Source organism: Vitis vinifera, chromosome 10 (assembly GCF_030704535.1).
Source record: "Vitis vinifera cultivar Pinot Noir 40024 chromosome 10, ASM3070453v1".
In the NCBI taxonomy this organism is placed as follows: Eukaryota; Viridiplantae; Streptophyta; class Magnoliopsida; order Vitales; family Vitaceae; genus Vitis; species Vitis vinifera.
Genome location: NC_081814.1, coordinates 25,460,001 through 25,486,919, shown reverse-complemented (window position 1 = coordinate 25,486,919; position 26,919 = coordinate 25,460,001).

The window sequence follows — 26,919 nt, the reverse complement described above, 5'->3', positions numbered from 1 at the left end:
ATCAAATAAAATCATAAAAAAATAATCATACTCATATTTCAAAGTATCTATATCATATAAAAAATAAATTCAGGGTTGGATAGTACTCAAAAATATTTTTAAAACACTAAATCTAATTAGATGTACAGACTCTAGCATTCACGGTAGGTACAATTTTAAAAATTCATTTCTCCCTCAAAAAGGCATATTTTTTAATATTTTATATACCTTAGATCAATTTCAAGAAGCCTAGAATTGAGTAAAAATATTGAATCAAATTTAAAAATTCGTTTGGTATTTTATTTTTGCAAAATGATCCCGGGTATCCAGAACTGGGTGAAAATGGAGCACCCCTAAAGACTTGTTTATATCTTCTATTCCAGAATGGTTTTCTAACTCAAACAAAACTTTAAATTCAAGTTCAAAAAGTTAAGAAAGTCATAAAAGTTTTGTAAATTTTTTACAGATATCCTAAAGTTTCCGAACTGAATTTTGAAATTAAAGGGTCAGTGGTTGAGTGAAAACTGGCAGCAAGGATCAAAAAGGAATATGTGCATATTTTCAAGTTCTCCATATGGACCAGTTTCTGCATGTGACTTTCAACCATCTCCTTTTCTGAGTATGAGAAGTATATGGGCATGTCTGCTTCTAGAGATATGATATTAAACTTGGGATAAAAAATCAATGCCATGAACAACTCGGTGCAGCCCTAGAAGAGTGAAGGTTGTGCGGCTCTCATACTGTCCAACATGATTCTTGCTTCCGGCAATCTCTTGGTATGTACTGGTGATTATAGAATCTGCATTGTTCATTGCAATTAGATCAGCAGTAAATTGGCTTGAGAAATGGTACTTATCCTCAAATTTTCTCCAATATATATCAGACTCTGGATATTTTGTTTTCTCCATTGCATGAGCAATATTGCACTGCGTAATTCCCAGCTTATAAGATAATAAAGATGCAACAAGATTCCCATCACTATAGTTGCCAATGATCAGATCTGGAACTCCCTGTAGCTGGGCAGCAATTTCATTTGATGCATCCTCTGCAAAGGTTTCCAGATATGGCCATACATCAAACCTTGAGATCCATTTCTGCAGAATACTATTTACTGTTCTAAAAGTCACTCAAAAAATATGTGTATGTTATGTACCACTGATTCTTTCAAGTCTCTAATTGCGCGTGGTCCCCTTTGCATCAGGTATAAGTCGGGTAACTATGAGAATTTTAGGGATGACATCAAGTCTTTGCTTTTGTATCTTAAGAAGCATCTCATTTTCTAAGGCACGCACTTGATCCAGCATATAAACAATCTGTCCACCTGTGTCAGGCAAACCTAGCAGTGCTAGAGGTCTGCCCCATACTCTAACCTATTAAGCTTCAAACCCAGCACATCATGAACGAGCGGCCGATAACTAAAGTCATGCTGGATTCCAACTGATAGCTCAAAGTCTGATCAAATACACACAAAATTGGCCGCTGAAATGAATTCGCAAAATTCCCACCTTCAAAAAATAGTTCACACGTGGTCAACATTATGAACGTCGTCCCAATCGAGGAGTATATATGCTCGGAATTCGCATGGCCATGCAGAGAAGTATTGGTTCAAATATTTCTTCCTTGTGACACAACATACTGGTTGTCACATCAGATCTGATGGTAGGACCCATGCTTATATCCAAGAACCTCAATGTTTCCTTCATCAAGCGCGTGTTCGACACCACTCTCCAACTTGGCTTAGATCTATCTGCATACCCGTTCTTTCACCTGTTGCTAATAAGGACGCTTGTCTATCTTATAGATAATTGAGATAGATAACAGACACATGATTGATTCTTTCATCCAGGACCTCAGATGGGCAGTTTTGATCTGAACCCAAATGCCCTCAACAAAACCCACAAATACCACCATACCACTTGTAATATCAAGAACAGCAACCGCCCTCCAAGAACTTCCCTAGTGACATTGATCAGCCAAATGAGGATGGCTCGGGTGCTAATCATTGCAAATGATAAGACGTTTTTGCAACCCGACGCACAAACCATGTACAAAGGCGATAAAATATAGCAAAGGGATGGCAAGGGGAAGGGAAACACGTAGATGGGCAATCATACATGCCCTTTCAACAGGCTTGAATATGGAAGAAAGAAGAAGGAACTTCTAGATATTACAATGGAACTAACAAAGTCGGATCATTCTTTAATATAAACAGAAAGCAATGGAAGAAACACAAACTATGACAAATCTAATAACAATCCAAAATCAACACCAGTCACATGGCCTTTGAAAGTTGCATTCAATCATCAAACAAATCCTGATAATAATAGACAAAAAAAAGAATATGAGGGAACATATGTTTTATAATGAAGGACTTACCTCCAAAACGAAAATAGGCCGATCAATTTCCTTTATCCTTCCTCTCTCTCTTGGCTTCGTCTTCTGGTCTCCACCCTCTTCTCCTCATTTCCTTCCCTTCGCCTATGAAAACTCGCTCTCTCTTTCTGAAAAGAAACAATCTCCCCAATTTCCTATATTTCTTCCCTTGATTTTATATCTCTCAATACAATCTCCGAATCTCTTTTTTTTTTTCCCATTTCAAAAACCCATATGTCAGAGCTTTTTATAGCAAATCAAAGTCCTTCTACGTGAGGAGTCTTCCTCTCTCCAAATTTTATCTTATGCATGGGAAAAACTCTTTTTTTAAATTTCAAACAATACCAATCCATGCACATCACCTACAATCCATGCATATCATTTAAAGAGTCTTACCATTTTCAAAAACTTCTCCAATGGTAGACTTCTTCCATAAAAATTTCAAATTATTAAATAAAATAAATAAATAAATAAAAACATAATAAATGATCAAATAAAAGTGATTGATAATAATAAAAAATAAAAATAAATAAATAAATAAATAAATTGAGCCACACAAGCTATGCAACTATGCAAGTCACGCTAAGAATATCTAATGGGCCAAGTGGGCTTAAGCCGGCCTAAGTGGGCTTAAGTGGGTCTAAGTGGGCTTAGATGGGCTCTAGGTGTCTAAATGAGCTTAAGTGACCTAGGTGGGCCTAAGGTGCCTAATAAGCCTAGGGTGTCTAATGGACCGGGTATACCTAATACGTGTCTAGGGTGAGACTAGGTGGACTTAACTAAGTCTAACCATTAAGTACACCTAAGTGAAGCCTAATCTAAACTTGAAGGGCAACCAAGGTCATAATGTGGAGCCGGATAAACCCCTCAACCAAAGTCTCCAAAGTGGCTCAGAAGAGGTAAACTACATGAGTAGTAATGGGCCATCAAAGAAACACTATGGAACACTGGAAGTGAACTTAAAGACATGTGTTAAAGGGACAAAATGGAGAGTCTACAAGTATATAAAAATAATTTATTTATTATAAATATATTTTTATTTTTCTTCATTTTTTTCCTTCATTCTATTTTTTCTCTTTATTTTCTTTGCATTGTATTTTCCCTCAAATTTTATGGGAACCAAACATAGTTGAATGCACATAACTGCAATGGTTGCAACTCCGACCATTGTGGAAACTGGTACATGGATACTGGAGCTACACATCACCTAACTCCACATCTCAATAACTTGAATGCACATACTCCATTTGATGTTTCAGACACAATCGTCATTGGAAATGGTAATTGCTTAAATATCTCAAATATTGGACACTCTACTATTTTGTCAGCTTCTCGGTCTTTAAATATAAATAATATTTTACATGTTCCACAACTTACAACCATATGATAAGTGTGAGTAGGTTGTGTACTGACAATAATGTTACTATGGGATTCTTTACTAATGGATTTGTGGTAAAGGATCAAGCTTCGAAGAAGGCTCTTCTCCAAGGCAACCTTAACCACGGTTTATACATACTATCGTCTTTAGCACTTGGTAAAAGATATCAAGATTCTGATGGTAATAAATTTGTTGGAAGAACAAGCTTGGAAACTAAGGCCCCATGTATGTCATTTGCATTACAACTTCCTAATAAGGCAGTTCTATGGCATTTCAAGTTAGGTCATCCTATACATAAAATAGTCAATAAAATTCTGAGTGCTTGTAGTTTGCCCTCAGAACATTGGACAGGCATTTTTGAACCTTGTCAAATGGAAAAGAGTCATCGCTTACCTTTTACTTTGTCTGAATTTAGAGCCTATCAACCTTTTGCTCATGTACATTATGATCTATGGGGTCTTTCCCCTATTGTTTGTGCAAGATACTTTGTACTTTTTGTGGATGACCATACAAGATTCTCTTGGTTGTATCTACTAGCTTCTAAAGATCAAGTTATGTTTACTTTTCTTCAATTTAAAGTGATGGTTAAGACTTAATTTGATACTAAAGTTAGAGTGTTTCAAACTGATTTGGGATGGGAGTTTCAAGTCTTTACTAATACTTTATGTGAATTTGGGATTCAACATAGACTATCTTGTCCATCTACTTCTCAACAAAATGGTGGTGTGGAGAGAAAACATAGACATGTGGTTGAATTAGGTCTTTCCTTGCTTGCTCATGCTTCTATTCCACTTAAATGTTGGCCTTTTGCTTTCTAATCTGCCTTATATTTGATTAATAGGATTCCTACCTCTATGTTGAATTTTTCTTCTCCATATAAAACTCTTTACCATTGTCTACCAAATTATTATTTTCTTCATGTCTATGGTTGCACTTGTTATCATTTTCTACATCTTTTAATCGTCATAAACTTTCATATCGATCTATTAAAGGAACCTTTATTGGCTATAGTTCTAAGCATAAGGGATATCTTTGTTTAAACATGTCCATTAGTAAAATACATATATCATGACATGTTATTTTTTATGAACTAGATTTTACATTTGCTAAGCCTTCCACAGTTCTACCTCTTTGCTTCGTTTTCCCCTCTCATTGTGTCATTCCTTTGGCAGTACCATCTTCTCTAATATCTTCCCTCTTGCCTCCCCCATTAAGTCCACCTTTAGAGTTGGTTCTAATGTCTGATTCTAATGTGTCAATTTCTTATTTTGAGGTTGCAACTATTCCAACAGCTCAACCCCTTTCCTCTCCTGTTCCTACTCCTTGTCATTCCATGACAACACGTGCCAAAAATGGCATTTTCTAACCCAAGTTATTTTTGTCCCCTACTAAGACTATTTTTCTTCCACCTTGTGAATTGAATTCCTTTAAGGAAGCTGCTAAAGTCCTTGAATGGCAGCAAACTATGCAACTTGAATTTGAAGCTCTTATGAGGAATAAAATATGGGTCCTAGTTCCTCCTTTGTCTAGTCAGAATATCATTAGATGTCATTGGATTTATAAATAGAAGTTTAAATTATTGATCGTTATAATGCATGTTTGGTGACGAAAGGATTTCATCAAACTCACGGTTTTGATTACTTTGAAACGTTCAATCTTGTAGTTAAACCTGCTACTATTTGTGTGGTTCTCTCTTTGGCATTTAGTAGAAATTGGACTATTAGACAACTTGATGTTCATAATGCCTTTCTTAATGGTGATTTATATGAGTAGGTTTTGTAGATCCTTTTAAGCCCAACTTTGTTTGTAAACTTATCAAGGCATTATATGGCTTAAAGCAAGCAACATAGGCTTGGTTCACAAAACTAGTTCTACCTTTGTTAAATGGGGGTTTTCCTTATCTCAAGTAGACACTTCAATGTTTGTTTACTATAGCAATTCTATGGTGCTTGTTATCTTGGTTTATGTTGATGATATTATTGTCACTAGTTCAAATTCCTTGCTCATTGAACAACTTATATCCTCCTTAAACTCTTGCTTTGCTCTTAAGGATCTTGGTCCTCTCAATTTTTTTCTTGGAATAAAGGTATTTAGTTCTAGTTCTTCTTTGTATTTCAGCCAAGCTAGATATATTAGTGATTTTTTTTTTTTCAGTGTGCTAGTTTGTTTGAATCAAAGGCCATGGCTTCTCCAATGGTTGCTGGCCGGTCATGTTCTATCTATAGTTGATGGTACTAGATTAGAAGATCCTACTTTGTATCGAAGTCTTATGGGTGCCCTTCAGTGTGCACAATCACTAGACCAGACATTACTTATACTATTAATAAGCTTTGCCAATTTATGCATGCTTCAATCTCTACTCATCTTCAAGCTGTGAAACGTATTTTTTGTTATCTTAAAAGTTTGTTGTTTTATGGGCTTTCTTTCCAACCATTTTCCTTACTCGATCTTGTTGCCTATACAAATGTCAATCGGTTATCTTGCCCTGATGATAGACATAGCACTAGTGGCTACTATATATTTTTTGGTGGTAATCTAGTCTCTTGGTCAACTTCTAAACAAAAGGTGGTTTCTTACTCTAGAACCGAGTCTGAGTATAAGGGCTTGGCCAATGCAACGATCGAACTCACTTAGATCCAGTTCCTACTTAAAGAGTTCTTTGTTCTCCTATTTTAGTCTCTTGTTATTTACTGTGATAATCCTAGTACTGCTTATTTGACTGCAAATCCTACCATTCATTATCGTGCTAAACATGTGGAAATTGATTAACATTTTATTCAGGAATGATTCTTGCAGAAAACTCTTGATGTTCAATTTTTTCCATTTGAAGACCAGGTTGCTGATATCTTGACCAAAGCTCTCTCCACTCAGCATTTCCTTCATCTTTGAAGCAAACTCATAGTTCTTTCTTGCCCTTTGTCCTTGAAGGGGGATGTCAATTAGAGTTATTAAGTAGTTAGCAGGCTATTAGTTGTTTGTAAGTAATTAGAAGGTTGTTAGTTATTTGTAACTAAGCTTTAAATTTCTATATATAAGAAACAGAGCACTTACTAGTGCTATTGTGTGGTTCAATTTTTTTAGTTTTTTATTTCTTCGGTTTTCTCTCAAAAAGGTGCTCTACACCTCTTTTTCTCTCCATATCTCTAAGTTTTTTCTTCTTGAACTATCAAATTTGCTTTAGGAATAATCATACACTATAAATTATGGGTGATTAGTGTCAATATGGATATTGTAAAACTATAAATAAGATTTTGGAATAATAAATTAGTTACATGGTGCTTAAGTAACCATGGAAAGTACTACCAAAAAAATTTAACAAGTTGGCGAGGCAAACTTGAAAGGTGCTCAACATTGAAAATAAGCTTTTGGGTTGCTGGATCCCTTAACCCTTTCTTCTGTGTGAAAATGCATTATATTCAATTTCTTCATATCTTCCTCTAGGTTGCAAAATATAGCATTTTAGACTAAGGAAAGAAAAAAATATTAATGCTTGGGAAAATGATTTTATTATATTTAGTTTTATCATTAAAAATATAAAAGAAATCAAATATAATTATAAATAATTATAAATTATACATTTTAAAATTATTTAATCTTTACATAAAAGATGTAATTAAAAAAATGAAATAAATTTAAGAAAATATATAAAAAATAATTTATTGATTTTAAATATATTTTTCATTTTATTCATATTATCTTTCCTTCAATTTTTTTTCTCTCTTTATTTTCTTTTCCTTTCATTTTCATTTTATGACGACCAAATGTAGTGAAAATGCTTTTTTACTCTCTACAACATAGAAGATTGATGGACGAGCGAATCCATAGGGATGGATTACATAAGTAGCCAATGGGTTTTGTGCTTCAATGAAAGAGAATGTTTCCTATGCATGTTTCTTATTTTTAATTGGTTATCACTTTTCTCTATTATACTGAAAAGTTGCATTTTGGTAGAATAGAAAAATCACATGGCATTATCATTGAAGATCAAATCTTTGAATAATTTATGACATGTTATAATTAAGATCAACAAAAAGTTAACTCAACATATAAAATGTCAATAGGTGATCAGAAATTGTTTGTATTGAATTTTAGGTTTTTCGACTCCATAATATAGCATTATTCTTTTAATCCCAATTTTTCACTTTAATTGAATAGTTGTAACATCAATGCTTGGATTATTGGTTGAAGATGCAAAAATAATTTGTCAATAACTTACTTTCCACATATTTGAATTAAGAATCTATGGATCTTTTGGTTATAGGGCATATGCATTCATTTATAAAATCTTTTTTCTATTTTCCTCATCCCATCCATTCCTTCTAAAAAAAAATGACAAAAACATTATACGAATGATGAAAATGTGGAAGATGAAATATTGATGAAAAACTTTTTCACAAATATTACATGAAACTAATAATATTATAGTCACTAAATGTCCAAGAAACATATACAAGAGTTTTCCGGAACCCTTATTATTTACAAATCAATAACTATGCCTAAAATTATCAAGTTTAATCCAAATTCAATCTTCACTTAGTAACCTTTTCTATATAAATTCATATTTGTTCATAACAAGATAAACTAACTTAACCAAAAAAAAAAAAAAAGATATCAACTCGGTGGCTATAGATATATATATATATATATATATCAACATCATTTGGAAATTTGTACACAATTTGTTGTCTACCAGATATTTTTATTTTTAATAATAATATTAATATATAATTATAATAAAATATTTACCAGTAATATCTATTATTTTGTATTATTAAATAATATAAGATTATTTTATCTATTAAATGTTGGATTAGATTGTATATTAATATTGTTTTAAAAATACTTAATAAATAAATACTTCTTCAATTAATATCTATTTGGACAAAATATTTGATTTTTTGCATTGAAACTTTTTATATCTCGAATTGATTAATACAAAAAAAAAAAAAAAAAAAGAAAAAAGAAATGACTTAGAACAATAAAGAAAATATATATATATATATATATATATATATATATATATATATCATTTCTTAAATGAAAATTAAATTATACATAAAAGAATACCAAGAAAATTGAAGATGAGGTATATCACTAATTATATTTTTTATGTCAAATAAAAATTCTATATCAAATTCCATTTAGTGGGACAACTTGTTAAAATTAATCACATCAGGTTACCTATTATGAGTGTCATTAGTCATCAAAAGGAAAGAGTGTAAGAGCTAAAATATTCTACATATGGTTATTAAAAATTAGATATCCAATATCGAATAAATTGTTAGGAACAAGAATAAACTTAAACAAAATAGTAAACAATATTTGTTTGAACATTCCAAAACCTTTCAAACTCTAATATTACTAGTAAGTGTAAATAGTAGCCAATAATTTTCTAAATCCTATGCTAATTATACTGGTAGGTACTTCTGGATGAACAACAAAATAAATCATAGATTGATATCTTCAAAATAACTTTAGGAGAAAATATTTTTAGTTGTGTTTCCTATACAAAATTCCCCTCTTATCCAGTTTAACTAGTCCACTCTATTAATTAGCAACTGACTAGTCCACTCTATTAATTAGCAACTGATAATTTTTTTTAAACAATACATATAGTGACTTCTAAGGATTATACTTCATTAATATTCAAGTCTTGTCATTAGTTCCGTAGATAATGTTGGAATCTTAATTAGAACTCATTTGGTAATGATTCTAGACAACTTTTTTAATATTTTTAATATTTGAAAATTTTCATCATTTAAGTGTTAAAATGCTAGAAACGTTTTCTAGAATTACTCCTAAATACACTCTTAAACTAAGACAATATTTCCTTAATTAAGTAAAATTATTTTATTATCTTTACTCTATTACGTGATTGATTAAATTATGAAATAATTTTAGTATCCTAGTTTTATTAAAATATGAAAATTTAATTTTATTAGATATTGAAGAATAATATAAAGTCACAATAATAGTAATGTATTTTCAAAGAAATTATATTTCTCTTTGATTCAAGTATGTCTTACATCCTGCTATATCCTCCAACCTTATTTGTTATCTTTATTTTTATAATTCCTATTCTAATCACATGACATGCTTTGTTGTTTCCCAAGAAACTCATCCTTGATCAATATTTTTATAGTAAAAAAAAAAAAAAAAACCAACAATGCAATGTCAGCATCTCCAAAGCAATGACATTCTTTATGTTAGAGAAAGCGTATTTTTGTTCTTAGATTTGGACCTTATCCTTGATCTAGTCACCTTGGAATTTTTCTTACAAGATCTTGTTTTGTTGTGAGCTCCTTGTTATGCTTGAGAAGATCTTAATGGAAAAACACAAAAACAAAATAATTTACATACAAAGGTATATGGGGTTTTAACATGTTTTAGCTAATCATGCATACCTCTAAGGATGAGAGAAAAATATTTCACTATATGATAGAAAATGTTATAAAGAATAAAAATAGATATAATTATCGAGTCCTAAACTATCCCATATTTTTTCACTCTTTGTATCTCCATCTTGAACTATGAAACTCTTTTGTTCCACCGGATGTATCCACCACTTATAGTTCTTACAAACCCATCTCTATCCCATAATACTTTCTCCGTCATATCCTAAAATGTTTATATAGATATTTTTACTAACTTTTCTTATTCTATAATAAATATAATTACAATTACATATAAACTTAGCAAATATTCTTTTTACAAATATATAATTGGATATTAGTAAGAGTTTTAGACACTTCCCAAAACCCCTCATAAGCCATATTCTCTATTCTTCAATTCCTTGAAATTTAGAGCAGCTTTCATTTCTTTCATGGTTAAAGACTTTACCATAGATCATGGTATCAGGAAGGTGCTCATATAGCCGAAGTAGTGAATTTAAGAGGATTATTGATTGGTCCATGTCTTCAATTTTCAATGCAATATTTTTAAGATCTAATACATCATTTTGTTGAAGTCAACAATGTAGTCTTCAATAGGATCTTGAATAATTAATATTCTTACTTTAGTTATATATGGTCTATTTGCCAATAATACTTTAATTTCAACCACATCGAAGTTACGGTTGTCAAGTTCTTTAAACTAGTAAAGCCATCTTCTTTATTCTCCATATATAGTTCCAAATGATTGTGTAGTTTTTCAATATCAAATTTGTTATCTTTGGGTTGCAATACTTATTTGTTGATGGATTTTACCAAGACAAGATCAGAACACATTCAAGAATAGTAGAAAACACAATTAAAAACTCAACATACCCACAACAGAGAGATTTTATGTTGTTTGGTGAAGACCACTTGATTTCTTGGAAAATAACCTAAAAATACTTTTCTAGTAATCAATGAACTAATCCTACTAACCAAACAAAAGAGTACCTCTCAATTTATCTACTCATGAATTCTTTTACTTGTTTTAATTCATTTTCCCTTGATCTCTCTACCAAGACCATCTCTCTCTTACAAAGAGTACCACCCGCTCATGTACACTAAAAGTAACTTTGAACACAAGTTTATTAGAGTTAATCATTGAGTTATAATTAAGTAGGTTTTTGATCAACCATTTTAATAACTTAAAGTGACTTAATAACTTACTTAAGTGATTAAATAAATTATATTTGATAAAATAACGTAATGACATAACTTAAAGTAAAAAATAACTTCAAGTAATAAGTAAAAATAATTTATTTAATCTTAAGTCTACATCTTTATTTTACTTTTTAACTACAATTTGCTTTAATTACCTCAATGATCTTTTTTGCTACTTTATGACCTCTATTGTTACTTAACATTATTTACCCTAATTATAATTTATAAGGATAAATATGTTAATTAATGATTTAAAATAAATTTTAAGTTTATTTTATCAAATAACCTTAATACTTAAACAAAATAAGAAAAAAAAACCCTTAAATTGCTCAAAAAATAAATAAAATAAAATAAAAAATATAACAAGACAAAGCAAAAAAAAAAAAAGGTGAAGTCATGTACATTGCTCGGATGGAATCAAATTAAGGAGATTTGCAAGTTTATTCTAAATGATTTTCAAAGAATCTATAACATGTTCGGGTTATTTATTCAAGAAAACATATTATATCATCAAACTTAATCTCTCTCAGACTTTCTTTCAAAAAATCTCCTTTTTACATATCAAAACTATAACCCCTAAATATCTTAGACTCCAAACTTGTTAACATGATTCGTAATTAAATTTGAGTGTGGTGGGGAAAGAAAAGGCAACAAAATGATCATGAAAAAAAATAATTTAATCATATTCTATGGAAAATCACATAGAATCATGATGCAATGATCTACTCCCAATTATATAGATATTATTCGTTGTTTTTGGCTTAAAATACTCTCACGGCTTTAAAATGCATGTATTTGATTAAGAGGAGTTATATATATATATTAGAAATTTTTTTCTTATTTGATGTGAAACATCATAATCACCTTTCCATGTAGACATAACAGTTTTGTTGGATCCCATTGGGATTATGGGGTCACCGTATAAAATTTTGTCTATTTTTAACTCAAATGGCCCTCACACTTCTAAAACATGTCCACTTGGTTAAGAAAAGCACATACATACATAATGTGAGGAACTTTTTCCTCTATTGGATGTGGGACACATGATATTAATATTGAATTATGCAGCCTGCATGTGTTTCCACTTCAACATCCATATCCATTTTTCAATGCAATTTCTTTACATGGTTACCTGATATATAGATCAAATAAAAAGAGTTACACCATTTGAAACTTTGCAACTTTTTCTTAATGTTTCTGTCTTTTTTTATCGACCCAAAAACTTGATTGACATTCTCTTTAAAGTTTTAAAAATTCAAATGACATGATTACTACACCAAAATATCTTTTCAAGATGACATCTTCTAAAGTATTCTTCTGTGAACCCTTTAAAACACCAGAGACCTCTCTTCTTTTTTTCTACCAAAGTACAACAAAACGTTGATCTAATTTCCGTAGTTGCTCTGTTGTAATGCTTTCTTACTTTCCCATATAATTTCCATAGTTGCTCCGTTGTTATGCTTTCTTATTTTCCCATATCATTCATTCCCAATATGAAATGATAATTGTTAAAGAAAAACTAAACACTGACATTTTTAATAAGTTATTCCGAGTGAAAACAAGTTATAGGCTCATATATAATTGGTATCATGCCATTTATGCATGACATGAGCTACACATGAGGGTTATTTTCCATAAATTTCACATGAAATTACCAAAATCCTGCAAAACATTGTGAACTATGTAAACTCTTTTTATTTTATTTTTTTAATGATTATAAGCTTACTTGATTAAAAAAAAATGTAACAAACAATATTTACACTTTGTATAAATCTATAGTATAAGATGGCCTGTGATAACGGGATTCCATTTACTTGTATTTGGAAATCATTATTGCAATAATAAATTATTTATTTAATTTTACTAAGATTATTAATTTGATAAGGAAAATGAAATGGTAATTTACCCAACAAATGCTAACATATTTAAAACATTATCAATGTGAATTAATATGGCACTTCAACCATTATAAAATAATTTTAGATATTAAATATTAATTTTACAAATTTATATGAAAAATGAAATTTTAAAAAAGTATGAATATATATATATAATAGGAATTTTTTTAACTGAATACATCAAATTTTAAAAATAATTTTTAAAAGATGATGCTTCTAAGACTATTTCTAAATATACGACAGTTAGTGTCCTAAAAAGTCACATTTTGATCATTTAGTGTGTGTCAACATACGAATTGAGTTCAATTCAATAGAAATTAATGTATATTTAGAATTGAACCCATAGCACACAAGTTGTTATATTTCTTAAATATGTCATTCCAAACTAGGCAGCCATATTTTTTAAGTTGTTATAATTAAAATTATCAAAGATCCGATAATGTAGAGATCACATTAAATTGTAGGTTGAGTAGCCTCCCACATACTTATGGCTTCAATGCAGGCTTGCTGATCCATCACAAAATTTCAAAATTCTGAAGATAAAATCATCAACTTTACTCAATGAATGTCCAGGTACCCTCTAAATGTATATAAAAAATGAGATTAATCATGTGGTGAATTTATTACAAGGTTGGATTAATGAAACTCAAAAAGACTACTAATACATAGAGTTAGAGAATGTATATATCTTTGTTGCGTTACTTCGTTAAGTTGATTATTTTATTTCATTCATCATGGATTAGGACTCTAATTGTTTCCATGATTTACATCACCTATGAAGACTAAAGATTGCGGTAAAATAACCTTGAAGTTACACAAGTAAGCAGTTGAGTTAATTAGGTCAGATGACATAAAAGACATAAGTGGACTTATATGAAAATCAGGAATAAAATTTATGTACAAAAATATTTTTTATTGAAAAACTATAAAAAGGGAAAAAGATAACAGGACATGAAAACCAGGTTTTAATAGGAGTGCCTTAATTAAGCACCCTCTAATTTTGTGGGTCGGATTCACTTTTATATACTTAAAATTTTATATTATTATCCTTTGCACTTAATTTAACGCATTTAGAATGAGTTCATCTTTATTTGTAAGTTTGTCATATTAGGATCACATCTCCTTAAGTTGTTGAGGAGTTCACTAAGAAGTTTGGAGGTGTTCCAACACATTGCATTACAAACATGAAAAATAAGTGTAAGTACTAACAATATGAGTCTTAGGAAGTGTAGTGATTACCAAGTCAGATCAATATTTATTTTTCATATTTAGTGGATTTAGCATTGTGGTTTGTGATCACATGGTTATATCTACAAGGTCTTTATGAGGATTTTTGGGTGATTTTCTAGGTAAACCACTTATCTATTGGTGCAATTGAATTTTACAAATTAATTCATAATTAATATTCTAACCAAGGAACTGATAAAAAATTAAAAATTGAATTTTTGGGCTAAGTTATAAGGACTAACTATTCATTTTTAAGGTAGTTTCATGGTATGAGAACATTTAGACTATGTTTAGTTCCCAAAAAAAAGTGAGAGAAAATGCAAGGTAAAGAAAATAGAAAGGAAAGTAGAATGAAAGAAAAAGTGAAAGAAACTAAAAAGTAGGTTTAAAGTTACTTTTTATATGCTTCTTCAAACTCGTTTTACTTATTTTCCTATCTTACATAAAAATTAAAAAAATTTAAAACATATACATTTCTAACTACTTTTAATTATATTTTATATTATTTTTAATCTTTTTCATAGTAAAATCTGTTGGAATTTTTACAGATGAATAGAAAATAGGACATATCTTTTCTTAATAGACACAACTTGTTTTAAAGGATGTGTCTTGTATTTAAAAGACACATCCTCTTCCAAATGATGTGTTTGGTGTCTTAAGACACAACCCTTCAAAGGATGTGTCTAGTAGTTTAAAGACACATCTCTTCTAAAAGTCATCACCATCAAATCTATAAATAGGGACCCTCCCTCATGGCATTTTCATTCATTCATTCATTCTCTCCACTTTTTCTCATTTCTTGTCATTCAAGTCCTTAGTTTCAAGTCTAGTTATTTCACTTTTCTATCACGTATTTGGTACACAAGAGAATACAAATCACTAAGTAATTTGTTGTTTCTTGTGATTTGAAGTGCTATTATCACAAGAAAGTGATCGTTGTATCCTGAAACCGTAAGCACCTAAGTAGGACAAATTTGTCTTAAGAATATAAAGTCAAACTCTACCCTAGATCAACCTTATATGTGAATTTTACTTTTCTACTTACTTCATTTTATTTATATATTTATTATACACACTTATTGTCCATATATTTTCAGTGATATGGACAACAAAATCAAGCATCAGAAAATCATTTTCCTTAACATTTTTTTTAGTACTTTTTGAAGAATCAAACATAACCTTAGTTCTTTGTTTTCATAATTTAAGATTGCTTCTCATAGATAATAAATATAATGACAACGTAGAGTTAGAAAAAGATAAGTAATTTACAAATTCAATTTTTATTAAAATTTATTTACCCATTTGAAATAATGATTTTTATAACAGTTTCATATCATTTTTTTTCTCTTTTTAATCTTGTTTGTTTGCAATTATACTTTTATATTCATACCAATGGAAAATTACCTTATATTTCTTTTCTTCCATATAAACAGTGGACTACTATAAGATTACGGTTATGTTTGGTTCTAGGAAAATGCTAGAGAAAAAAAATTGGATGGAAAAATGGAAGGAAAGGAAAAGGTAAAGAAAGAAATATAAAATTTTTCTCATGTGGTTATTCATGGAAAATTTAAAGGAAAAAACTAAGAATTCATTTTCCTTTGTTTGATTAACCATGGAAAAGTCAAGGAAAACAAAATTAATAAAAAAATTTCAAAATTATAATCTGCGTCCTTCTAATCCCTTGTTTGGTCTCAAAATATATGACCTGTAACAGCTATACCCAAAAAGAACTCCTTAATCACATACAAAGTTGTGACAGAGAGGCAAAATGCAACTCCCATAAAACTATGTCATTTAATAGTGCAGGCAATTGTGTAAGCCCAAGACTTGAGATGTTATTTCATGGCCATACCATCACTAAAAGAAGGCATCTTGACATGATATGGACTGCCAAACAATTGATACCTAGACGCTTCCTCAACTACCCAATTCTCACAAACCACATTCACAGAAAAAATCCATATCACCAAAGCCCCTTCGCTTGTAAATTAGACTTCCCAAGAACCCCTTCTTTGATTTAAATAAGACTTTAAGCTTCTCTTACTTCTTCTCTTTCTTTCTTCTTTCACTGGTAGAAGCACTTCCAAGACCTCTGTTTTCACTATCTGGGCTTCGGTTTTAGTAGCAAACTCACCACTATTACAACACCTTTGGAGTTGGTCTAGAACCTTTAGTTTGATTATTCTAATTCTCAGTAATAGGGCTCAAGGGTTTGGTTGCCTCTACTTTGGAACTATGATTGACATAGTATTGAGTGGATTTCTCATCAGTATTAGAAACGATAGCTTGACTTATTGAAGAAAGAACATTGGAAAAGAACTAGAGAAAGTCTAACTTCTCTATGAACCTTGAATCCTCCATGAAAAATAAAGCCAAATAGAGGCCACAAATTTCAACATACGAGAGTTTCAACAATTCATACGTGATCTAAAGACATGGATGCAAGCACATTCACCAGATTTGAAGAATGCATTTCATCCATGGGAACTTGATTTGAAGAACACATTTCATCCATGGGAACTCATGTGCTCAAAGAGGGTAGGTTGTTGGAGGCACTAGGAGGTGATCAAAGTGATGGTGGTGGCCGTTGAAAGGGCCAATGGTGGTGAGAAGTCATAGTGACTGATAAAGAGGTTATGCGAACAAGAGATTTGATAAAGATGATATAGCGAGCCCGATAAAATTTCTCCCAACTTTTTCCTTCTATTTCTCTTCTATATTTCCAATTATTTTTTAAGGAAAGTAGTAGGGAAAATATTATAATATTTTCATTAGCATTTTCTTTTATATTTTTTTCTATGGTATTTTCCACGTCATCTAAACTAAGGAAAATGATTTTGCACAACATTTTTTTTCCTTTCCCTTGCATTTTTTGGGAACCAAACTTAGCCTATGGTTTATGGGATGTAAACGAGCAAGATGGTTTCTGAAAACGACCTTAAAAGTACTTGAAGTTTTGGACCTTCTCATCTTTGATATCTCTAAAAGAAAATATGTTCTATCTATTATCCAAAAAATTTAAATATTTGCCATATGCATTGAAATATGATAATTGAAGATAGATATAAAGAAATGAGACCATGGTAGTTGTCGACATCATAAAAAGACCAGCCCATGTTATGGCTATTTGGTTCCCGAAGAATGTGAGGGGAAGGAAATAGAGAGGAAAAGTGAAAAAATAAAAAGTGAAGAAAAAACAAAAAATAAATTAAAAATCAATAAAATATTTTATACAGTAATTCAAACTCGTTTCACTTATTTTTCCTTTTCTATATAAAAATAAAATAATTAAAAATTATAAAAATTTCTAACTAATTTTAGTTATATTTGATTTTCTTTCATATTTTATATGTTGAAACCAAATATGAAAATATGTTTTTTTTTTCACTACCATCCTTATTCTAAGCATTTCCTGATTTTTTTTTTCTTTTATAAATTATTTTCACTTGTTTGGGTGGGTGTTTGATTAGATGAAGGAGCTTGATCAAGTTTTTAATGAGCCTGAAGAGCAAAGACCTCTCTCCTTACAATTGGGTGACCATTAATTGCTTGGTATTTATAGCTCATTTTCAATGAAAATTTGCTACATATATACCTTCAAACTGATAGTTAATTATGTCTTTCTCCTGCTCCAATTCGAATATATATTGTTTTCATTTCAAAGCATCTTATATTCAGAAAATTCACTTCTTCATGAAGTCTATTTCAAATATATTTGTATTAAGACTGCTCTACTGCATGGCATTTAGGTATGGATTGAAACTTAGCATACTAGAGGATCGGATGGAGGAAGCTTTCATTCAGTGGGAGCTGCAACAAAAGAAGATCAAGGCAGCACTGAAATTTTCCCCCATTTGCAGTGGCCAATTACAGGATGGCCGAACACGCATGAGACCCAGGATGAAGTGCGGAATATATCTATCCTTGGCTAGCTTTTCCACAGAGTATTGTAGATTATTGTAGTGTAAGGAAAGAGGGATTCCTCGTTGCACAATAGGGTGATCCGGTCGTTTGCTTCTTTGCTTCAGTCTTTATACTTCATTTTCCCTTTAGAATTGCTAGCTCCAGCATTTGTGTCAATGTCTCTTTCTCCTTTGGTTACCTTTCCAGCCGAGCTGTTAATCAGATATGTCCATAGTCATTGTAGGCCCTTAGAATGAAGATAATGATTTGTGTGGCCACATAAGAAAGACTAACATAATAAAGCCTTACTTCCCATACATTTTGATCCCATACCTGGGCTGGTCCTTGCGTACCTGTATTCTACTTTAATGACCGTCCTGAGGCTTTGTTTCATCACTTTGGACTGTGTGGTTCCATACATGCTTATTTGAGGTTGATGGCGTCAATTAGATGCCAAATATCTTAGGTGATTTAGTTTGATAAGAATCAAAGAAAGAGGCTTCCATTGCGAAAATGGCTTGGGTGTTCATTACAATATCCCAACGTTGAGAACATTAGCTCTAAAACCACCAAGATGTGATAATATTCAATTTCAATGTCCCTTGGGAAATTGGGTCATAGGTGGCTGGCAATGGCCAAGCTTTACCATTGTTTTCTTATGTTTCGTTGCCCTCTCACAGTTCAGTAAACCTAATAATTGATATGGCCTTGCAACTTAGTTTCCTTCTCTCTTTCTGATATTTCATTCATCTGGGCAAACTTGTGAGGAAGTTAAGCTGCTGTACACCAAGAATTTTAATTTGTTTCGTTATATCATATGCTTGAATCGTATTTAATTGGGAATACTTAATTAATAGCACTAGTTTCATAATGAATGAAATTATGGTCTAATGGGTATTAATACAATATTCAGGGAAGAAAACTATGAAATTACCAATATAAAATGTTAGACAAAGGATCTTCTTAAACCTATGACTCTAGCTATTACTAGAGTTCTCAACCTTTCTTCATTAATTCTTTTCAATATATCATGTTTGTCATAATTCATTGTCTTTCTACTATTAATGGTTGGGTATGTATGTGAGAAAAAGTTGCAAAAGCGTTAGAGCTGATCTTATTAAATCGGTTTCTCTGGATGAAGAAACCAGGACCATTGATGAAGCTTGCAACATTCAAGACAGTTGGGTTGGGAATTGTGGACGTGATATCTTAGCCATCATGAGACGTGGAGATAACCAGCACTTTTTCAGCAAAATAAAAAGAGAATTCGTGTCTTAAGGCAGAGGTAATTGACAGAAGAATAAAAGTTCCTTGCTTAAGGTGGAAGTATCCATAAGCATGAAAACATTTTTCTTGCTTTACTTTGTTCCCTTGTTTTTATTCTTTTCCCCTTCCTGTACTCAACACAAGAAATTCCTTTGTTCTTCACACTGGAGAAACGTCTATATATATGTTTGTGAGAATGAATACATACACACCCTTGGTTTATTAACATGTCTCACCAAAATTCATCTGGTTATTATCAAAATGTTTGGCCATCATTTATCTTATGTTTGGTTCTTGGAAAGATTGAGAAAACATGTGAGCTAAAGAAAAATAGAGAGGAAAAATAGAAGAAAAGAGAAAGTGAAGGAGAATAAAAAATCAATTTAAATATTTTTTTTGAACTTATTTTATTTATTTGTATTCTTCTATATAAAGTTTATGGAGGAGTTGCAAGAAGCAGAGGAGGAACACACCAGAGAGAGATGCGTTGGAAGCTAAGAGCATCACGCCATCAACAACCATCAGAAGGAAGAAATTGTCTCCACATGCACGGCCATCAGCGCATTGGAAGATTGCATCATCCACACCCATCAGAATGAAAGATGGCCCCTCGCATGGCGCTACTCTCTGCCTGAGCTCTGGCTTCTGTGCAATACCAAAAGGCTGTTGGTTAAAATAAAAGAAAGCTTCTCACTAGAAGAGTAGATGCAATAAAGAGTTTAGTTACTCGCAGCATAGATGGTGCAGCAAGTTCACCATCCACCTCCTTATCTGCAGTTATTCCAAGACCAGGTTATCTGAATTTTAATCACTTTCCAGTTCAAGGTTTGGTTGAACACGAGGAGATTACAGGTCTGGTTGTAGATGAGAAGAGATGCGGCGAAGGATTTAAGAACATGTCTCTCACCATCTCCTTGAAATCTACATCTCCAAATTCTATAACGGAAAAAAATTGAATTTGGATGCTTATCTCAGCCGCTGATTGGAGATGCAGATTTTAAGGAGATGGTGAAAGACATGTTGCAGCAGTATCTTGAACAATCCAAACCCAAAAAATACCACCCATAAGGTGATGTCATGTGTGTACCCCAGTCAATATTATTTTGTATCTTAATCCTATTGTTATGTAGCATAAAGTCCATAACTTTGCATGGTGGTCCTATTTCTATGTATTTTGGTTGTGTGTGTTTGTATTCCAGTCTTATATATTTATATTTGTATTAGTAATTAGATCATACTTGCCATGCACTGAGGGTACACACAAGAGATGTGTGAGTATGATGTTGGTTTTATTCCAACATTATGTGTCACAATTTAATCTTTTATTCTAACATTATGTGCATTGTTAATAACTACCTAAAATAAATTATTTAAATTGAAATATATTATGGTAATTGAAGAAATAATAATGCAATGGTTGAAAATGATTTTTTTTAAAATAATAAATGTGTTATTATTAGAATATTAATAATTTAATTTTTTTTAAATAGTTATTTTCCCTTTTGATTAGTAAATATATTGTCATTACTTTTGAATAAAAGCTAAAACAACGTATTTATTTGTTTTTTTTTAATTATTTAGACTTTTTTCTCTTATCACCCTTTAAAATAAATTCTTTAAATCAAAATCTATCATAGCAACTTTATAGATTAGTTAGTAGAATATTAATAATTTAATAATTTATCATTTAAAAAATAATTGTAAATATTAATTTTTAATAATGAGTAATAATTTATATCAAATCTCTTTGTATTAGTGTCATTCTTAATTTTATGTTTTTTTAATATAAATTTTATATTGGGAATTAAGTCAATATAGGTGGAGCCATGGGAAAAGTTAATGCTTTTAAAGCTAATTGGTAATTACGAAGATTAGCTTTTATTATTTTAAATGTACAAAACTTTGTTAATTATTATTTTTTTATATCATATCAATAAGATTATTTAAATTAAATTTGAGAGTTTTCTATATATAAATTGTAATTAAAAAAAATTTGAGTATAAATTCAATGTTTTCAAAATTGGATTAGTCATTAAATCAAAAAAGTTATTGGTATAAGGTTTACTGGTCAGATCGATGGTTAAACTATAATTAAATCGGTGACATCATAAATATATAATTTATATTTTATTAAAATTAAAATTAATTTTAAAAAATTTTAAATATCTATAATTAAAAATTTGTAATATTATTTGTTCATTTTTATATAAATTTTATTAAACAAAACATGTATAATATAAAATTAAAATTGTGTACATACATATACATATATATACTGTTATTTATGAAATAACATATTTAGATTATTTTTGTAATTTTAATAGAAACAAAAGAGTAGTGAAGTGGTGCTCGTACTTTTCCTTGAACTTATTGTCCATGGTTCAAGCAGCTTCAATGCTAATAGATCAGCTACTACATTAATCCTAAACCGCTTTCATCCATAAAAAGGCAAAAGACTTGCGGACCGTGAGGCAGTGTGCATAATCCATTACCCATTTTGCAAAATAAAAGGGGCAATTAACGTTGGGCCAAGAAGGAAAATGCAGCCCATTTTGCCAAAAAAACAAGGGGAGTTGAATCGTTCGGCTCCTGAAGAACCGTCTGACTTACTCGGTTCACCAGTCCAACCATTAGTTCAAGCGATTCAAGACTAGTCCAGAGGGTAAATGGTTCAAGAGGGGGAATTGGACCAGCAAGGCCACTGGTCGACGTTGGACCGAGCCCCTCCTTGTAGCTTCAAAGCTAATTTTTTTTCTTTAAATCAACTACTACATTAATCCCACATCGGAAAAGACATGAGATATAAACAATTTATAACTACTACATTAATCCCACAATGAAAAAGGGATGATATATAAAGAGCTTTATAAACCTAGTGTGCATAATCCAAGGCCCATTTTGCAAGATAAAAGGAGCAATTAATGCTAGGCCAAGAGAGAAAATGTGGCCTATTTTGCCAAAAAATAAGGGGAGTTCAACCGCTCGATTCACCTATCTAATTGTTGATTTAGGTAGTGGATAAATGGTTCAAGAGGGGGAATTAGACTGGAAAGGCCATCCCGCCCGGCCGGTGTGATATGGTTTTCAAAACATTGTATAATATATATATATATATATATATATATATAAAATTATTGAAATTTTTGTTTTTATTTTTAAAAATTAACTTAGTTTTTATCCTTATTAAGGTAACTATTTATGATATTTGAAAATTAATTTTAATAAGTGATAATGATTTGGATATGTTTTATAATTAACTTAATTTTCATTCTTATCATATATATATATATATCTAAGTCAATTTATAAAGATAACTTTTTAATGTGTGCTTCTATACATGCTTTTTTGAGGTTGATGGCGCCAATTAGAAGCTAAATATCTTAGGTGCTTTAAGTCAATTTATTAAGATAACTTTTGACTCTGTGCTTCCATACATGCTTTTTTGAGGTTGATGACGCCAATTAGAAGCTAAATATCTTAGGTGCTTTAGTATGATAAGAATCAAAGAAAGTGGCTTGCATTACAATATCCCAACATTGAGAACATTAGCTCTAAAACCACCAAGATGTGATAATATTCAACTGCAATGTCCCTTGGTAAATTGGGTCCTAGGTGGCTGGCAATAGCCAAGCTTTACCACTGTTTCGTTGCTCTCTCACAGTTCAGTAAACCTAATACTTGATATGGCCTTGCAACTTAGTTCCCTTCTCTCTTTCTGATATATATTTCATTCATCTGGGCAAACTAGTGAGGAAGTTAAGCTGCTGTATACCAAGAATTTTAATCTGTTTCGTTGACTATACTTAATTGGGAATAAATTAATAGCACTAGTTTGATTATGAATGAAATTATAGTCTAATGGGTATTAATATAAAACGTTAAACAAAGCGTCTTCTTAAACCTATGACTGTTACTAGAATTCTCAACCTTTCTTCATTCTTTTCAATATATCATGTTTGCCATATGGGAAATGAGGTTCCTGGAGGGTAACGGTAAGAAGATGGTATGGCATTTGGGTTTCAGCCATCACACAGGGACTCAGAAAAAGGTGTAAGAGAATGGTATCATAAAATGCTAGTAATGGGATATATGCATAATCTCATGATACTCAGACGTATATCATTCCATTCTAATACGTAATTCATTTTCTTTATACTATTAATGGTTGGGTAAGTATGTGAGAAAAAGTTGCAAAAGCGCTAGAACTGATCTTATTAAATCAGTTTCTCTGGATGAAGAAACCATGACCATTGATGTCGCTTACAACATTGAAGACAGCTGGGTGGAGATAACCTGCACTTTTTCGGCAAAATAAAAAGAGAATTCGTTTCTTAAGGCAGAGGTAATTGGCGGAAGAATAAAGATCTTTGCTTAAGATAGAAGCATCCATAAGCATGAACACCTTTTTCTTGCTTTGCTTTGTTGCCTTGTTTTTATTCGTTTCCCCTTCTTTTACTCAACACAAGAAATTCGTTTCTTCTTCACACTAGAGAAAAGTCTATATATATGTATGTGAGATTGAAAACATACACACCCTTGGTGTATTAACATGTCTCACCAAAATTCCTCTGTCCGATCATTTATCTTATGTTTGGTTCTTGGAAAAATTGAGAAAACATGTGAGCTAAAGAAAATAGAGAGGAAAAATAGAAGAAAAGAAAAAGTGAAGGAGAATAATAAATCAATTTTAATATTTTTCTTGAACTTATTTTATTTATTTGTATTCTTCTATATAAAGTTTATGGAGGAGTTGCAAGAAGCAGAGGAGGAACACACCAGAGAGAGGTGCATTGGAAGCTAAAGAGCATCACACCATCAACAACCATCAGAAGGAAGAAATTGTCTCCACATGCACGGCCATCAGCGCATTGGAAGACTGCAGCATCCACACCTATCAGAATGAAGGATGGCCCCTTGCATGTCTACTCTCTGCCTGAGCTCTGGCTTCTATGCAATACCAAAAGGCTGTTGGTTAAAATAAAAGAAAGCTTCTCACTAGAAGGGTAGATGCAATAAAGAGTTCAGTTACTCGCAGCATAGATGGTGCAGCAAGTTCACCGTCCAACTCCTTATCTGCAGTTATTCCAAGACTAGGTTATCTGAATTTTAATCACTTTTCAATTCAAGGTTTGGTTGAACAAGAGGAGATTACAGGTCTGCTTGTGGATGAGAAGAGCTGCGGCGAAGAATTTAATAAAAAATCTACATCTCCAAATTCTACAACGGAAGAAAATTGGATTTGCTCTGTCTCAGCCGCTGATTGGAGACAGATTTTAAGGAGATGGTGAAAGACATGTTCTTTAATCCTTTGTCGCATCTCTTCTCATCCACAAGCATAGATACAGTAGAAGAGAAGATGCAGCAGAGAGTTCAGTTACTCGCAGCATAGATGGTGCGGCAAGTTCACCATCCAACTCCTTATCTGCAGTTATTCCAAGATCAGGTTACCTGAATTTTAATCACTTTCCAATTCAAGGTTATGTCGAACAAGAGGAGATTACAGATCTTCTTGTGGATGAGAAGAGATGCGCCAAAGGATTTAAGAACATGTCTCTCACCATCTCCTTAAAATCTACATCTCCAATCAGCGGCTGAGATAAGCAAATCCAAATTCTGTAATGGAAAAAAATTGGATTTGCTTATCTCAGCCGCTGATTGGAGATAGAGATTTTAAGGAGATGGTGAAAGACATGTTGTGGCAATATGTTGAAGAAACCGAACCGTGTGTGTATCCCAGTTTGTTTTGTAGGAGTCTCGTTATTTTGTATCTTAATTCCTTAATTGTGCTTTGCTATATTTCTTCCCTATCTACTTAAAATGCTACTTCTAATGATAACATCTTTTGGTCACTCTAATTAATAACTTTGTTGGAGTGTAAAAGCAATATATATGGGTGTTCTAAATGAAGTTGACTCATGCAAAAATTAACATCAAGTAAACATTAAATGTTCAAAAATGAATCTTCTCCATCCACTAAAAATAAATATAAATAAATAAAAAAGCATGGGAGGTGGATTAAAAGAGAGAATCCTTTCTGGGTGTAATTATGGCTTTGGAATTTGAGAACTCTTTGATTCTAATATCTCCTTGAATAGTAAAGATGTCGAGATATTAGGAATGTTGAGATATTAGGAAAGTTGAGATGTTAGGATATTAGTTGTTCTTTCCTTATATCATTCCTTCTTTGTATCATTTTTTCCCATTCTTAGAATGGTGATTACCCTCTATATATACTCTGTACATGAACGAATGAAATAATCAATGAAAAACTACCATTCATCAATTTGAAGATGGTATCAGAGCCATGGAACTGAAATCCTGGATATTTTGTCGGTAAGGCCAACCATTGCCCCTCCTTCACAATAAAATAAAATAAAAATGAGTGAAAAAAATGCTATTGTTTTTCAATCTGAAGGTACTTTTAATCCATGAATTATTTTGATTGAATCAAACTATGAGGTTTGGTCACAACTCGTGGAGATGCATATTGCCGAACGGGAAAAACTTTCCTACATTCGAGGTTAGACAAATCCACCAAAAGAGTCAGAAGATGGATACGAAAAATGGTATGCTGAGAATCAAAATGTGAAGAGATGGTTGTTAATGTCCATGAGTCCAGAAATTATGAAGCGTTACTTACACTTACCCACCGCTCAAGAAATTTGGAGTGCATTATCAAAGGCCTTTTATGATGGAAGTGATGAATTACAAGTTTTCACTTTGAATCAAAAAGCCTTCACTGCCAAACAAAGCGGCAAATCTCTTTCTAAATATTATGGAGAGTTAACTGAAATTTTTTGTGAATTGGATCATTGGGATAAGGTAGTCATGAAAGACCCTGAGGACATTGCAGCATACCGGAAATCCATTGAATGACAACGGGTGCACATCTTTCTTGCTGGATTGAATGGTGACTTTGTGCAAGTTCAAGGAGAGATTCTATGCAAAGATCCTCTTCCCGATTTAGAAGAATGTTATGCACTGATTCGACGAGAGGTAGTGCGTCATGCTAGTATGAAAGCAGAATCTGACAACCCTGACACCTCAGCTATGGTAGTCCGACAGCGATCAACCGAGAATTGGCAAGACCAATCCAAGACCAACCATCCTAAGACATACCCTAATATTGATAAGTCAACCTTCAAATGCACTCACTGCAATAAGACCGGTCATACCAAGAGTTGTTGCTTTGAAATTGTGGGATATCTAGACTGGTGTGATCATAATTGTGATCAACGAAAGAAGGATTCTAAGAAAACCTCGACTACAGCTATTGCCGAAATAAAAACAGAGGCTAATG